The sequence below is a fragment of the Equus caballus genome, chromosome 12 (genome assembly GCF_041296265.1).
Source record: "Equus caballus isolate H_3958 breed thoroughbred chromosome 12, TB-T2T, whole genome shotgun sequence".
NCBI lineage: Eukaryota > Metazoa > Chordata > Mammalia > Perissodactyla > Equidae > Equus > Equus caballus.
The window spans coordinates 8373085-8390137 of NC_091695.1; the positions used below are offsets into that span (position 1 = coordinate 8373085).

The window sequence follows — 17053 nt, forward strand, 5'->3', positions numbered from 1 at the left end:
TAATTAGGAACATCCATTCCTCATTAGGGCATCCTAGGAAGGACAGAACCTTGAAAGCAAGGACTGTGTCTTGGATTTTTCTCTTGGAGAAGGGGTGAGTATATTTTGCACTCAGGGTCTGTAGAGGCAGGAATAGCTGTTTTATATATATGTCTTTCTGAATAGTCTTCTTTAAGTGATCTCAGTATCTCCGTGTGTTGAGTGTTGAAGAAAATGTGCCAAGCTTTATAGGGTAGGCTATAATACCCACATGCTGCTCTGGGCACTGGCTGCTTTAAAATCGTCAGACCCTTGATAAAATGTATGGATTCCTGGGCATCCCATAATCAGAATCTCCAGGAGGATGGCACAGGATCTGGATTTTTTAATAAGATTTCTGAGATAATGCTGAGATGCTGGTAGGTTTTGGAATCATTGCTGAGTAACAATACTAATACTAGTAAAAGTTTTTCTTGTTATGAATAATGACACCTACATTCATTTAGCCTTACTATGTGCCTACCATGGTTCTAAACACTTTCTACATATTAGCTCATTTAATCCTCACAACATCCCTATGAATTGTTACTTTTATTACCTTCATTTTACCGATTAAGAAGCTGAAACACAACAAGCTTAAGTAATTTACTCCAATCACAGAGTGAGTAAGACATTGAACTGGGATTTAGATCCAGTCTTGCTCAGAGTCCACACACTTAGCACTATTCTGTCTCTATTGACAGTAGAAGGGAAGTGACAAGGGGAACTGCAGCCATCTGAGGGACATCAGAGCTCCATCACGGCCTGAGGCCTCAAGGAGCTCCCCATCGTGTGTCCCACCCACCCACCCACCTTTGCTCACTTACAGAAACATCTAAGACTCATATAACAAGCTGGAATCAACTGCCTCTTGAAGAGCACGACTATGTAAGAGACACTTTTCCAAACGTGACAAAAGACATGTCACTTGGGTCTGTTAAATCCCCAAAGTGGATAGAAGCCACATTGAGCCATGCTTAGCAATTTCTGGCCATAAAGTTAATTCTGAGTTTCCTGAAACAGATGCCCAGCTGGGCTTGCAGCTGTGCCAGGTTCCTCAGCAGGAGGGTGTGGGGCAGTGATGCAGGGAAAATGCAAAGTTATACTCAGAAAAAAATTAATTGAAGGGTTTCAAGGGCTCGGTCACCACTTCTCCCCACTAAACCAGCCCAGTGTTAAGGCATTCCAGGACCTGCACTGGCTTTTTTCTCAAGGAAATCTCATGTACTTGAGGGAACTCCCAAGTTCTGTGCTGCCCAGAGCATTTTAGAAGCCAATGAAGTAGGCAGCCTCCATATGTATAAGCAGTTCTCAAAATGTCCTGTCACTTATCTGTTTGCATATCTCTGTACCTCACCAGACTGAGTGACCTAGCAGAAAATAAGTATGGTGGACTGAAAAATTGCCTATAAATACCTCCTTTACCACAAAGAAGTGGAGTCTAATTCTCAGTCCTTGAATGTGGGTTGGCCATTCGACTTGCTGGGCCAACAGGACACTGGCTAACAGAGAGGGAGAAAAGGAACAAGGAGAGACAAGAAAAGCGATGGGGCATTGGGACTTGCTCTCTTGCTGTGCTTGGTACCCTGAGATCACTGTGTGGACAGCCCCAGAGCAGTTGCTGAAGGATGCGAGGCTAAGCAGAGGAGAACCAAGATACCTCAGCTAATGGCCAGTAAACCTTCAGACATGTAACTGAGGCCATCCTAGATCATCCAGTTCCCAGAAACTGGCCAGCAGGCCACAGAAACATGAGAGGGTGCTGATATGGCCAGGATCAGAAAAACTTCTCAGCTGACACACAAAGACGTGAGCTAAATACTGTCTTAAGCCTCTAAGTTTTGGAATGGTTTGCTACCCAGCAAATGCTAACTGACACAAGAAGGTAAATTATTACTTTTTTTGCTGAGGAAGATTTGTCCTGAGCTAACATCTCTTACCATTCTTCCTCTTTTTGTATGTGAGCCCCTGCCACAGCACAGCCACTGACAGACAAGTAGTGTAGGTCCACACCCAGGAACCAAACCTGACCCACCAACGTGGAGCACACTGAACTTAACCACTAGGCCACCAGTGCTGGCCTGGAAGGTAAATTATCAAAGGGAGAGGGTTTGGTATAGAAAATCCCTGTGTTAAATTCCCAGCTTTCCCTCTTACAATGTGTATGGCTCTCGATAACTAATTTAACTTCTCTGACTCTCAGCTTCTTCATCTATAAAATTGGAAAGATAAACATAGCAATCTCTTGGGGTTTTCCTGTAGAGTCAATGAGCTATCTATAAACCACTGTGTTTGCTATATGGTAGTTATTTTATGATGATGATGATGATGATTAGAATGTCTGTTGCTTTGAACTATGTGCTGTCTCAGAGCTATTGGGCTTGCCAGGTTCCAGAGATGAAATGAATCTAACAAGGTATTGGCATAAGCGAGGAGTCAATAAATATCTGTAGACGTGAATTGCATTGTGTAGCTGATAACCACTATCCGAGGACATCTATGGTTGCACAGGTTTTGTCGTTCCCAGAAAACATCACTAAGGTCTTCTCCAGTTCTCAGGTTTTAAGGAGAAGAGGATGGAGAGGGCAGGAAGTAGAGCAATCAATTGGAATTGGGGGCATCCTATTGCCACAGAATAGATTTGGGGGGAAAGGAAGCACTGGCTTTGACTAGAGAGAGCTGCCCAAGAGGAAGCCCCATTGGCCTCCAGGATGCTCATGAAATAGCAACAAGAGCCAAATATTCAGGAGCAACATGACACAATGAGAACAACACAAATTCTGGAATCAGGAAGACTAGTTCAAATCCCAAAATAAGTGTCAATTTGCTCATCTATAAATTGGGACTATAGTACCAATATGATCCATACGTTGGTTCATACGGTAGTTGTGAGAACTTGATGAAACACTAACATAAAATGCCTGGCATGGTATCTAGCACATGATAGATGATCAAGCAAAGTGATTTCTTACCCCATTTCTCCCAGTGACATAACCAGTGTCCTATAACCTGGGCAGGCAGTAACATGTGAAGGCCAGCACACTGACCGTGACTACTATTTCTGGCTTTGTGACCTTGCACCAATCACCCCGCTGTTTATCAGTTTCTCACTAGTGAACAAGGATGATACTCTGTCCCTGACACAGTTCTCAAGGATAATGGGATGACTCATTCAATTTTAAAACCTAACTTGGGGCTTGATGATGCTGTGCAGAAAAGAAATAAAACACAAAAGGAAAGTCAAATGACTAATATTTAAAGTCCCAAGGCACCAACGCATAGTCAGTGACATTTCCATCACTGCCAATCCCTTTTCTTCTCCCTCTTTATCCTAGACCTTCTCACAGAGAGATGCCCTCCTTAGCGTGGATTTGCTGCCTCTCTCTCCTCCCCCTTCTTTCCACCCTAAGCCTGCAGCTCCCCCACATGGACAGAAAGCCAAACTGAGGGATGGATACGCAGCAGCAAGCAGAGCTAGAATCAGGCTGAGGGAAATAACACAGTCATAATTGATTGAATACTTCCTCTATATGAGGCACTCTGCTGCATGCTTTACACATGTTACCTCATCTAATCCTAACAAGTCAATAAGGGAAATACTATTTTAATCTCAGAAAACTTCAACAATTTGCCAAGGTCACACAGTTAATAGGAATAGCAGAGTTGGGATTTAGATCCAGCTGACCACAAAGCTCACTGGTTTATCCTTTACAGTTCAAGCTGTATTCAAGTTCAGTATTATATAATTATAAGTGTATATTTACATATATGCATATTACATATTACGTATATTTACATACATTACATTATATAATATAATCCATATTATATACATATAATCCACTACATATATCATACATCTTCGTAAGTGCCTCACTTCTTAGTAAGTCATTGCTCAAAGTCTTTCTGTGATGGCGCACCTGGAATTCAGACCAGGCGTCTGACCGCAGAACCTCTGGTCTCGACCACTCTGCCATACTCAATATTGTCCAGACTCTGCGATAAGAGCAAACCTCTTTCTTTCCTCCCTTTTACGCCTGTTTTGGAGTGGAGCGTTCTCCTCAGCTCTGACATATTCACTAGGGCTCTCACGCCTCAGCTGCCATGGAGATGAGTTTGGCTCTATTTGGAGAACTGACAGGCAGGAAAAATGTTTATAAAACGAAAATCAAAACCAAGACACCTGTCTGCCTGCCGGGAGTTTGACAGTGTCACGTGAAGACTTCCTCCTCCGCAGGCTCCAGCCAGTATCTCTCACGCTAACAGGCTGCACATAAGTTCTCTTAGGTTCATTTCCCAGAGGATGGTAAATTCCACCCCTGTGAGGTGAGGTATGTCCTGGGAGACCATACTAATGCTCCCCGGCCTTCACATCATGGCACCCACTGGGGTAAACCCATGAGGTTGCCAAGAGCTGGAGGTGACCTTCACAGGGGCTCCGCCTGCCCCAGGCCTATCCCCAGCAGGCCTATGATCTAATGGCAGCTCCTCAGCGAGGAAGCTCTGGTCTAGGGAATGAGGAAAGGTGAGAAAAGCATCTGGGGTGTCTGATATGCCTAGAGCAGTCTGTGTGAAGCCTTTTACTTATGCCAGTGACAGTTTCCATGAGAGTAGACAGAGGAACACTTAGAGAAAAATCAGTGTATACTGTCATGCAGGGGTGAGAACACAGGTTTAATGTCACAGAGATCTGACTTCAAAACCCCTTGCACATTAAGCAAGTTTATATCTTAGACAAGTTATGTAGCCTCTGAAACCTTCGTTTCCCCACCTGTAAACTCGAGCTCTTGCCATAGGAGGTTGCTTTGAAGACAAATGAAATAATGTCTGTAAAATAATTGTCACCGTGTGTGGTGGTTCCGTAGGGTAAATTAAGCCAAGCTGGAACTACGTTTCTCAGAATTCCCTTCCCTGCCTCGTCCTGAGTTAGGGTGGGTCACAAGGTAATTTGTCTGAGATTTGGAAAGCAGACAGGAAGCAGCAGCAATTGACTCTGAAGGTCTGTGTAGGGGGTCAGGCACCACTGCAGCTTGCCCACGTGGTCGCTGATCTGTTGGCATTCTTGTTGGTTGTTGTAGGTTGGGCCCAGTCTTCAGCTTCTTTAGAGGGCCAGCCCAGAACACATGCCAGCCACTTCTGCCGGTCGCCATCTTGCTAAGGGGGGTGGAGGTGAAAAACAGACAAGATTCCAGTTTGTTCTCCCTCTGCCCCACTTTACAACTGGTTCTTCTTTCCAAGTGCCCGCTCTGCTGACTTACAGTGACCTCAGGCCCCCCACCAGTGGCAGAGACCACAGCCTCTCATGCCCTGCTCCACTCCAGTAATAAACCCTTGATGGCATACGATCCATAGAGGTTCTGCTTCCCGAGCCAACTTAAACTGATAAACCGTGCCTGGGACATAGTAAATGCTCACAAAAGGACACAGCAGCATAATTAAAGTGTAGACAGTTGTTGAGACTACCGTCTTTTGATTCCATTCCAAACTCCACCTTGGACAAATCACTTGGTCCTTTTTCTTTCCCCAAGTAGTTTTATTGGGATTATAATGATTTATAACATTGGGTAATTTCAGGTGTATATTATTGTTTATCAATTCCTGAATACACCTCATCGTGTTCACCCTTAGTAGTCTCACTTTTATCCATCTCCATACACATGTGCCCCTTTATCCCTTTCACCCACCCCCCCAACCCCCTTCTCCTCTGGTGACCACTAATCTGTTCTCTTTATCCATGTCTTTGCTATCTTCCACATATGTCGCTCAGTCCTTTTGAGACTCAGCTTCCTCAGCTGTAAAATGATGATAATAACATGATCTATTTCATTGGCCTGTGGAAATGGCTAAATGAGACGGAGCATGCAAGCACAGTGCCTGACATTAAAAGTGTTAGGGAGAAAACCTTTCTTTCCCATTCTAATTCATAGGTTTAGCATTTGGAAATCTCTCACTAATAAATAAAAGCTTCATCCTTCAAACCGTCTTGTCAAAAGTGAAATGATATTTTGTCCTCCATCTGTTTCATGTTGTTTATCAATTGGTTTAGAATCTAGTTATGAAAGAATGCTGCTTATTAGACACTTCAAAGACACCCCCTCTCAGCTGTCAAAACTCAATAAATGATAATAATAACTCTTTGCTTTTGTGAGGGGTCAGTAGGGACCCTTTCATCAGCATTGTCTCGTATGCCCTCCCAAGAAGACTGGCATGGGCAGCATTAGATAGTGGGATGCTGCAGACACTGCACCAGAGCTCAAAAGACCTGGGTTTTTATCCTGGTTCTGCCAACAAGGATTGGTGTCCTCACTTTTCTGAGCCTCGGTTTCCTCATCTGCAGAGGGAGAGGGTTGAATTCACAAGATCCTTCAAATCCCAGCAGACCCTAAGCCCATGATTATTTTCTTTTTACCTATGGGGAAAAAAAGGAAGTTGCAAGAGATTAATAGCTTATCCCAATGGTTTCCAAAGACAGTCCCTGGACCACCAGCAGTGGCAACCTCACCCAGAAATTATTAGCAATGCAAATTCTCAGGCCTCAGTCCAGACCCACAGAATCGGCGACCCTGGAGGTAAGACCAGAAATCTGTGTTTGAACAAGCGCTCCAGGGTGATTCCGATGGTGCTCAAGTTTGAGAGTCACTGGCTTCATCAGGGTCACGGTCAAAAGTAAGTGGCTTAGCCAGGGCTTGAACCCAGATCTATGACTCCTTTCTTGTTGTCCTGGGGATCTGGAGAAAATGACCTGAAAAGAGCAAACACATTTGAAGACAAGGCAAGTCCAAAATATAAGCAAAAGAGCAGAACTACGGGGCCGCCCGTGGCCGAGTGGCTAAGTTCTGCGCTCCGCTTCAGCGGCCCAGGGTTTCGCCGGTTTGGATCCCGGTGCGGACATGGCACCGCTCGTCAGGCCACGTTGAGGCGGCATCCCACCTGCCACAACTAGAAGGACCCACGACTAAGATATACAACTATGTACTGGTGGGATTTGGGGATAAAAAGCAGGGGGGAAAAAAAAAGAAGACTGGCAACAGTTGTTAGCTCAGGTCCCAATCTTTAAAAAAAAAAAAAAAGCAGAACTAAATCCTGAGCAATATTCTAAAAAGTCTCAGGGTTCTACAACTGAGAATCTTTGATCCCTGGCCTTGACCGGGCTGAAGCTGATTTTTAGGCTCTCTCTGACACAGCAATCAGAACTTTTCACTGCAATCTTGCACTGAGCCAGAACAACTGTCAGGTGGCACCCGAGGAGTCCGCAGCTTGTAGGCGGGCATCGTGCGGCAGAGGAAAGCTACGGCTGTAACTGTTCAAATTCAACATCTGCTTTTCTCACTTCCGTCGTTTCTATTAACATACACATATGTACTTGAAATGCATAAACGAGATAAATTCAGGTATGCTCTAGGTAATTTTTAGTCCCATATTTTATTTCTCCTTTTCCTTTTTTTCCCTGAATTCCTACCTCCCTTTTTCTTCCCTACTCCCACTCAGATAATGCATGTTAATAGCCTAGTATGTTTTTCTCCATGATCGTATATTCAAATACAAATACACATAATTTCACACGCATGTCTTGTTTTACTCATACTTCATGTAAATTCTTCCACAAGAGATGTAGTACAGCTCTCATCCATGCTTCTCAAACGCTTTGTAATAGTCCCATGATGCGAATCTGCAATCATTTTTAGGGGCAGTTCCTGACTAATGGGAATTCACTAGGTTTCCGATTTTTCACCACTTCAACTGTTGTTGCAATAAATAAGCTTGTACATATGTGGTTGTGTAATGGCAATTTTATTTGTATAAGATACATTTCGAGTATGGAATATTGGGGTCAAAGGCTATATGTATTTTTAATTTAATAGATGTTGTTACATGGCTCTTCAAAAAGGCCATAACAGGGGCCAGGCCCATGGTTGGGTGGTTAAAGTTCTGCACACTCCACTTTGGTGGCCTGGGTTCATGGGTTTGGATCCTGCGTGTGGACCTACTCCACTCATCAACCACGCTGTGGAGGCATTACACTTACAAAGTAAAGGAGGATTGACACAGATGTTAGCTCAGAGTGAATCTTCCTCACCAAAAAAAAAAAATAAATAAAATAACAATTTACATTTCTTACATCCCAAACAGCAATAAATGTTATGTCTTTAATTTTTTCTTGTTTGAACATTGGGAAGCGATATCTTATTGCTATGTTAATTTGCATTTTTCTAATTTTCTTCTGAATTTGACCTTTGCACGTCTTTGTTGAGTATTTGGACTTGAATTCTATGTCCCCGTGTGTATTCATGCTTTTTTTCCCCTTTTTTCTTTTGGATCTTTTGTCCCATTCTTGTCAATTTTTAAGGGTTCTAGATATATTAGGATTAATATTCTAATTTTGTCTTTCATCAGTATTATAATTGTTTCTTGAAAGCTGTCACTTCTCTATTTTCTGTGTTTATATCATTTAATGTAGCTATTTGTACATATTCAAAAAGCTTAAGAAGATCTCACTGTCTCTAGGGTACACATGTAACCACCTAAATTTCTTATGGAATTTTTGTTATTTTATTTGTTTTATTTATAAGCATTTCATAGATTTTGCACTTTTGTGAAGGGATCTTTTTCTTTCTTTCTTTGGTGGTTATTGATAAATGCAGAATAGTTGCCGATACTTGTCTATTCATCCAACTACTTACCAAATTCCTTTACCAATTCCCATAGTTTTGTAGAGTCTCAGGTTATCTAGGTACACAATCACAGAGTCAGAAAATGTGACAATATCATCTCTTTATTTTCCAACATTTTACAAGTTATTTAATATTCTTTTCTTATTGTGTTGAAATTACCCAACTTTCCAAGATAACAATGAACAATAATGATGAGGGACAGCAGTATCTACTCCTGAATTTAACAGAAAATTTTTAAGGAATGCTTATCAAATTCTTTTTAAATCTATTGATGGATGAATACAATTTTCCTCCCACAATTTGTTGGTAAATTTTCTGCTATTAAATCACCTTTGCATTTCTGGAAGAAAACTATCCTCAAGAATAGGATGCATTGTTATAGATGTGTAACTATAATCTAATTTATGGTTTCTGCATTTATATTTATAAATAAGATTGATGTACAGTTTTCTTTTTCATATTATTTATATCAGGTTTTGGTACTGAGGTCCTACTATAGTCATAAAATGAATTAAAGAAGTTTGTGTTTTTTTCAATGGCCTGGAATAGTTTAAATAACATTTAAAAATAACTGTTCTTTAAAACTTTAAATAAAACTCATCACTGAAATCTACCATTCTGGTGGTTTTTTTCAATAGTAGATTTTTTAAATTACCTTTTCATTTTTGTCTATGGTAATTGGTCTATTCAAGTTTTCTATTTCTTCCAGAATAAGTTATATTTTGCTAGAAAATGATCTACTTCCTATAGGTCCGGGTCGACAAATGTTTTTCACGAGGGGACAGATGTTTTAGGCTGGTGGAGCAGACAGTCTGTTCACTACTCAGCTCTAACACTGTAGTGCCAAAGCAGCCACAGACAATGTGTAAATGAATGGGTGTGGCTGTGTTTCAATAAAACTTTATTTATGGGCACTGATTTTCAAATTTTATGTAATTCTCCCATATTACAAAATATTATTTTTTAGACAACTGTTTAAAAATATAAAAACCATTCTTACCTTGTGAGTCATAGAGAAACATGCAGTGGGCCAGATTTTGCCCATGGGTCTTAGTTTGTCAACTCTCGCTCTAGATTTTCAAAATGGTCCCATATAGATGTGTAGTACATGCTCCTAATGCTTAATCTTATTATTTAAAACATAACGCTATCATTTTAATCTCTTCAGTATCTGTGACTATTTTGCTTTACACTTGGAAATTTCTTCCATTTGCTCCTCCAGTCTGGCTATTTCTGTCTTAATATGGTCATTTTGCCTTAACTCATCTATGGATGTAGCAAGTGTTGTTTAGCTCTGAAAAGTCCTTTCCAACTGTGCTTGAATCTTTTGAAGTGCATTTATTTTTCTGTCCAAATTGTCACGTCTCCGTCGGCAGCTGTATCTGTGTCTCTGTTCTGTATGCTCTGCTGGATCTTGCTATCTCTGGTTTGGACGTATTGTGGTTTTCCTTAATAACTAGGACTCAGGTGTTGTCATCAGAATACCCTACCAGGCAGCAGTCCACAAGTGGAGGGAGGCAAAATCGTTCTCTGTGGGAGCCTCCGTGTTCCTCAAGGGCAGGGATGACTAAGATCATACTTTCGGTTACTGCTTGGCATCTCAGGTGTCATGGAGACCTGGCACACACACATGCAAGGCCATCATACTTCTTCCCCAAATCCACAAATCTCTTTGGGCCAATCTCTTCTCAATGTCACCATTTTATAATCCCTGCCTCAGGGCTCTCTGTCACCAGTAGCTAGACATTTGCCCAGCCCACAGAGCAGAAAACCTGCACCAGTTCTCTGCAATGGGACTCCCACAGAGCCCATGGCCTCATTTCCACTTAGCAACCTGTAGGCCCCAACTAGTTGACTTATAAGAGAAAGATACATTGGAATTGTTTGATACTGAATTGAAAAGAGCGTTAGATTTATGTTGCTATCTTCCCAGAACCCCCCTCTAGAATCAGTGACTTCATCAACCTCACATCCTCGTGAACCTGTTTCCTCTACTACAAGGCAGCAAGTCCTACTGAAAGGAGTTTTGGAGTCAGAGATTTGTGTTCAAATCTGCCCCTTACAAGTGCAATCTTGTACATGCCACATTATCAGTATTTCTGAGCCTCATTTCCTCATTTTTAAATGGTACTAATTAAGCAAAGTAAATGAAATAATATATTTAAAGCACTATGCCCAGCATGTAACACACAGTAGATTTTGCAGAAATATTAGTCCCTTTCCCCTGTAATTTGATGTTCAAGAAGTAATAGTTGACCAGATGGCCTCCCTCTTGGTTTGACATTTCAGCAACCACTGTTCTTCTCTGTCACCATTCCCTATATTTATTCTTACTCAATCCATCATCCTGAAGTATCTAGGTTAACGGTCAATGCTCCAGGCATCTTGGTGTCCCAATGCCTTCCTGGGAGTAGTGACTGTGCCTTACAAATTATGAAAACCGCATATCACAATGGGAAAATCATCACTGATCCTGGGCATACAGTTAGAGGCCGAACTGGAAGAGAACGTTCAGAAATTAGCTCTGACAACAAAGCTGAAGGCATTTAGAACATAATTATCCTTTTAAAGGTTATCAGGTAATTGAATCTCTAATTTTTCTTGGATGTAGATTAATTCACTCCACTGAGATTTCCAAGAAAAAGTGCTATCTCCAGAGCTCTGCAGGAAAGCCAAAAGAATTTTTCATTGCAACAGATTACATGAAAAGATTCTGTCTTATGAAAGGGGAAAATATACAGCAAACGTTTTTGGAACAATTAAAGTGAAAGATACCAAAGACCTGTTAATAAGGGTCCTAAAACCCATGCAATGAAGAGTAACGTCAGTGTCCACATTTTTGGAATATCCATCTCTACATAGACATGTAGAAAGAGTTCTCTCTCTTTTACTCCTGCACCCCTCACAGTAGGCAATGACAATATTTTACTTTGTATCAGAAAAATTCTAGGCAGACTGATCTCTAGATTGTCCCAGAGCCTGAGCATCCATTACAGGCACCATTTTATGCAGATTAATCGACTTGCTTAAAATCTTGCAGTTAGTAAATAACGGATCAAAGACTCAAAGTAGTCTTTCTGACTCCCAGTCTACTCTTTTATAGGAATGGAAAGAATCGGGGCAAACCAAGCCCTTTGGTGAAATGTCAGAAATTCAAAAAAAAGAAAAGAAAAGAAAGAAAGGGACAAACCTGAAAAATGTCTTCTCAAAGTCCCAGAAACAGCCAAACTCAAAAAGTTGAATCCTTTCAATTCACCTTTTTGTGAATCAACAATACATCAAACACAAAGCATTTATCTAGCTCTTACTATGTGAAAGACGCTATATTGATAGCAATTAAAAATGGGAAACAGTAGTCCTCTCCCTTAAAGCATTTTCAATCTGCCCTAGGAAATCAAGGCTTTTTTGGTTTTGATCTTGAGAAGAACTCTGTGTGGGGCTCAGTAGGAGGGGATTCCAAAGAAACAGGCAAGAAGAACCCAAATGGAAAAGGAGAGAAACCAACTAACTCAGAAAATCTATTATTTGTGCACTCAAACCCACTTCTTCCCTGACTTCTACCCAAAACACACATAAATATACACACACTTTATAGATGTTTTGCTGCTAAAATTGAATGGGAGAAGTAATTATGCAGGGAAGTCTTTTCCTAATGTCACTGGTAATGTCATCCTTGAGAGAGCAGCTGGAGGATTCCAGCAGTGCAGCCCAGGGCATGGTTCTGCCTGTCCAGAGGCAGCTTCTGATGGCTGGGTGCGAGCATTCACCCCATCAAGCCTTTTCCTTGTGTTTTTACTAACTTGAGCCATTTATGATTTTTCAAATGCTCTGTGCAAACATACAAAAGAATGTCTGTATCTGACAATGAAAACACCACCAAAGGGAAATTATATAGAGGGAGAAATTTTTAGATTTCCTTCCTTGTTTTCTTAGAGTGTAATTTGAGTTGTTGGTGGCATGACAAATAAAGGGATAAAAAGGCAGGAGGCAACCATGGAAGACTGCTGGGAGGCATCATTTTGAAGATGCCTAACATGCATTGCCAGAGACAAGAGAAAGTGGTATTGGCCCTAAAAATAAATGCAGGGGCCACGTGTGAAAACATAACTGAGGGTTAATATAAAAAGTGCTGAGAAAGGGTGGCGGTACATCTAACCATGAGATATGGCTCAGCAATAAAAAGGGAACTATTGATACACACAATGATCTCCAGAGAATTGTGCTGATTGAAAAGAGCCAATCTCAAAAGGTTACATACTGTACAAGTCCGTTTATATAAACAGCTTGAAATTATAAAACTATAGAAATGGACAACAGTTTAGTGGTTGCCACAGGTTAAGGAGACAGGAGAGAAGTGGGTGTGGCTATAAAAGGGCAAGGTGAGCCATCTTTGTGGTGATGGAAGTATTTTGTATCTTGACTGTATCAATGTCAATATCCTAGTTGCATCATACTATAGTTTTACAAGATGTTACTGTTGGGGGAAACTGGATACGGGGTACAAAGGATCTCTCTGTATTATTTCGTACAGCTGCATGTGATTCATGGTTATCTCAAAGTAAAAAAAGTTAACTTACAAAAAGAAAAAAGGAGGGGAAGTCCCAGAAAATAACTAGGTAATAGAATCAAAAGTGGTTGACTCTTAGAAGCAGATATCCCGGTGGAGAAGGATAGGAAAAGAGGTTGTTCAGTTCATTAAAAGCCTTGTAGAACCATCTAGATTTGTTGAATCATGTGATAAAAATTAATTTTTAAAAGTGCTGAGAGATACTATTGTGATGAAAGAGACTAAAATGGAGTGAATTTGTGAGGCCTCGCCTTTATCTAAAGGAAAAAATGTTACTAACATTTCTCGAGCGTTCGCTATTTGCCCACCTCTATGCTGAGCATTTTACACGCACAGTCTCATTTAATCTTCAGGAAAATCTATGAAATAAGTGTTATCCTTCCTTCTGTTTCACTCATGGACAACTGAGGCTCAAAGAGTTTGAGGGACTTCTCCAAGACACCTAGTAGTAAGTAGCACAGCTCAGTCAAACATTCAGACTTCAGGCTCCATGTTCTTAATGACACCCTTGGAGAGGGAAGTACCAGCTGCCAAAGTCTCTTGATGCCCAGACCTTCTCCTGGGTAAACAGAGGGGAAGATCTCGGGATGCGGGTAAGACCAACCTTGGAATCAGACAGATCTGGATTTGAGACCCAGTTCCGCAAATTATAGTTATGTGACCTTGGACGAGTGACTTAACCAGTCTGAGCCTCTGCTTGGTCATCTGCCATGCAGGAACAATAGTACTACCCACCTCAGAGGGTTGTTGGGAGAATTTAATGAGATAATGTATGTTAAGTGCCTGGCACAGTGCCGGAGAAATAGTCAGTTCTCAATAAGGGATGACTATTATTGCTATCATTATTATAAATTTTGACATGGTTATTTCTCATAACAGATTTCAGGTAAAGCTCTTTATTCAAACCATAACGAGAGACTGCTGAACTTTCCTTTAAGATAACTGTGAACCTTATGTTTTTTATCAGGTGAGAGAGCGGGAAGAAAGGGCTGACTTTCACAAGTGGCATTAGTCAGAAGACCACCAGAGTTTCTGTGACTGCTGAGCAGTCTTGGTTTCCAGGAGACGCAGAGGGAAAAAAAAAGCTGCCTGGATAAGTAGCTACTGTTTTTTGCTTTGTTTTGTTGTTTTGTTGTTTTTAGATGAAATATATCAAACACACAGAAAAGGCAAAGACTATTACAGCACTCATGTTCCCATCTTTCAGATTTAACCAATATGAGCATCTTTCCATATTTGCTTCACGTCCTTTTGTTGAAAAATAAAACATTACAACTGCAGGTGAAGGCTCCTCCCATTCCATCCATCTCATTCTTCTCCCTCCCTCCCTCCCCAAGGGCTAACTTTTCAAGGCAGCTTTGAATGGATCTGGGTGTCCAGGCTGTGACTCAGGCAGCTCATTTCCTAGTCTTAAGGGCAGACACCACATGTAAGTCCATTAACCAGGAATTCATTTTTGAGCTTCTGCCTAAAGTTAAGCACAAAAGAGGGGTCCAACGCTATCCTCCCAATACCAACATACCATTAAAAGGGGATAGCACACATTAAGGTAGACATATGCCCCGATTTCTCTTGGGGGAGCCTCCTGGCCACCTGATTTGACGAGGGCTAACTCTACACTCTGTATCCAGAGCCTGGCCAAGGAGGATCCCCCTGGCAACAACCTCTGATTCACTAGTAGACATGTGGTCTGAGTTGGGGTAATTAAATGAAGCCCCAGAACCTTCGCTGTGGTGAAGATGGAAGAGGAGCTACCTGACTGCTGGAGTGGGAGGATGTAAACCTAACACTGGGGGGAGCACCACAAAGAGAGCCCCTGCCTGGGAACTAAGTCAGCACGGAGAACAAATATCCTGAGTGGCATCACTGAGTCCCTGGACAGAGTGATGCTAATGTTAGGTGTATCACTGGACTGCCCAGTCAAAGGGCTAATAAATCTCCTTATGATGTTGAGATGTGTTTGAGTTGAAGTTCTGTCCTGAATAATATAAAACAAAACAATTAATGAGCAAGACAAGAAACAACAGCAAGCATTTATGTAGTACTTATTATGAACACTGTATTCTTCTAAGCATTTTACTTGTAGAAACTCATTTAATGCTCACAAGAACCCACTAAGGTGTTGAGTCTGTTATGGTCCCCAGTTACAGGAGGAAACTGAGCTCAGAGAAGAAACTTGCTCAGGAACACTGAAGTATTAAATGGTGGAGCTGAGATTCAAATTGAGGAAATCTGAGTTGGAATCTAAATTGTTAACAACAACAGCACAATTCAGAAAATGAACGATTGTAGGAATTCATGACAAAAGAAAAAATATGGGCCATAGTTATCAAAGAAAGTACATTTCATAAAAGATATTGTGTTTTTAATTGGGCTTTAAAGGATGAGAAGTGTAAATGGTAGATTTCTGGACAGGGAAAGAGAATTCCAGGAAGAAAGAAGACCTGAGCAAAGGCAAGACACGAACACAACAGTACTGTATTTGGAGAGGATGAATAAAGTCTTACATTGATTTTTTTAATTCTAGGGAAACAGAGAAACTGTATATAAGATTTAATGTGCACCATGATACCCTTCTTCTGTCATTACCATTTCGGAACACTAATGGGAAGACAATGAGTTTACCCAAGTCCCAGAGCATGTTTGAATGGAGGCAGCTAACAAGGAAAGCCAAATTGCCTTCTCTGAGTATTTCCCCGTCTCTCTAACCAAGTTGGAACCTCAGGGAGTGTATTTTGGGATCTGGCTAATGGTCAAGAGCTTTAGAATCAGATAAGCTGAGTTCAAAATACAGCTCTGCAACTTACTATTTATATGATCATGGGCAAGCTATTTAATATCTCTGAAGTTGTTCCTATCTGTAAAACGGGGTTAAGAATCTCTAACTCAAGCATCGCTTTACAGTTTAAATGAGATCATGTGTTTAGCAGAGTGCCTGGCACAAGTAAATTACCAATAAATAGTCACACTATCAGTAATATTATTAATGTTAAAATAGAGTAAGAATCAAGGAGCATGTTGCTCCTTGGTGCTGCAAAGATCCAGGCCATTTGGCCAGATCATCTGAGCTGTCTGTTCTCCAGGAGGTGGGAAAAGGAGCCATCAAGGCCAATAGAAACCATCTATCACTTTTCTTTTCCAAGCCAGCTGGAGTAATTTTTCAGCCACTGAAATAGTAAAGAAGATGTTCAATCTGCTGATAATGTGATTCTAATTAGAACCTCCATCCACAATGCTGGAATTGCAAGGAGAAAAAAGCAGAAATGAAACAGCAATTAACCTTTGGGTCTGAGCTTTATTTGCTCCCACCCAACATGGGTCAGTTGCCATAGAGATGAAACCTATGTGATCTGCAGATGTGACCAAAACTGCCTGGAGCCTCTGAACCGGCCTTCTCTCAGCGTGGCTTTGGGATAATTAAAAATCTGCTGAAAGAGAAGTGAAAGTTGAACTAAAACTCTAATCCAGAGCTGACTTGAATGGAAGTAGAAGAGAAGGGGGGAAGGCAAGGAAAACACAGAGTCAGAAAAAAAAACTAAAGAACGCACACTACTTTGCCTGACTTTGAAAAAAAGTCAGTGTCCTTCATCCACAACTTTCCAGAGTCTGACTGCCTGTGTCTTAGGAGAGACTGATAGGATGAGGAGGAATGAGGGATGTGAAGAGTCAGTTGCTTCTATGAGGAGGGGATCTCTTAGCTCCAGATTGTGACCAAGCTGCCATAGCCAGGGAAGCTAAAGGAAGAAGAGGTTAGCAACAGTGAGCTTTCTATTCTAACCTCTAGAAAAGTGGATGC

General features: G+C 41.2%; 1 long non-coding RNA gene across 3 annotated transcripts in view; it reads right to left on the reverse strand.

The window, feature by feature from the left end:
- Positions 1-842: 842 nt before the first annotated feature.
- The window catches only part of LOC138916569 (uncharacterized), a 106040-nt gene continuing 89829 nt past the window's right edge, over positions 843-17053 (reverse strand). The window contains exons 4-5 of one of the 3 annotated variants that reach the window (XR_011423845.1): positions 6326-6760; positions 843-5172 (exon numbers count right to left, since the gene is read on the reverse strand). This is a non-coding gene — a long non-coding RNA (uncharacterized lncRNA). Of the gene's footprint in view, positions 6761-17053 lie in introns of all 3 variants that reach the window. The other 2 variants (XR_011423843.1, XR_011423844.1) reach the window with 2 other exon arrangements.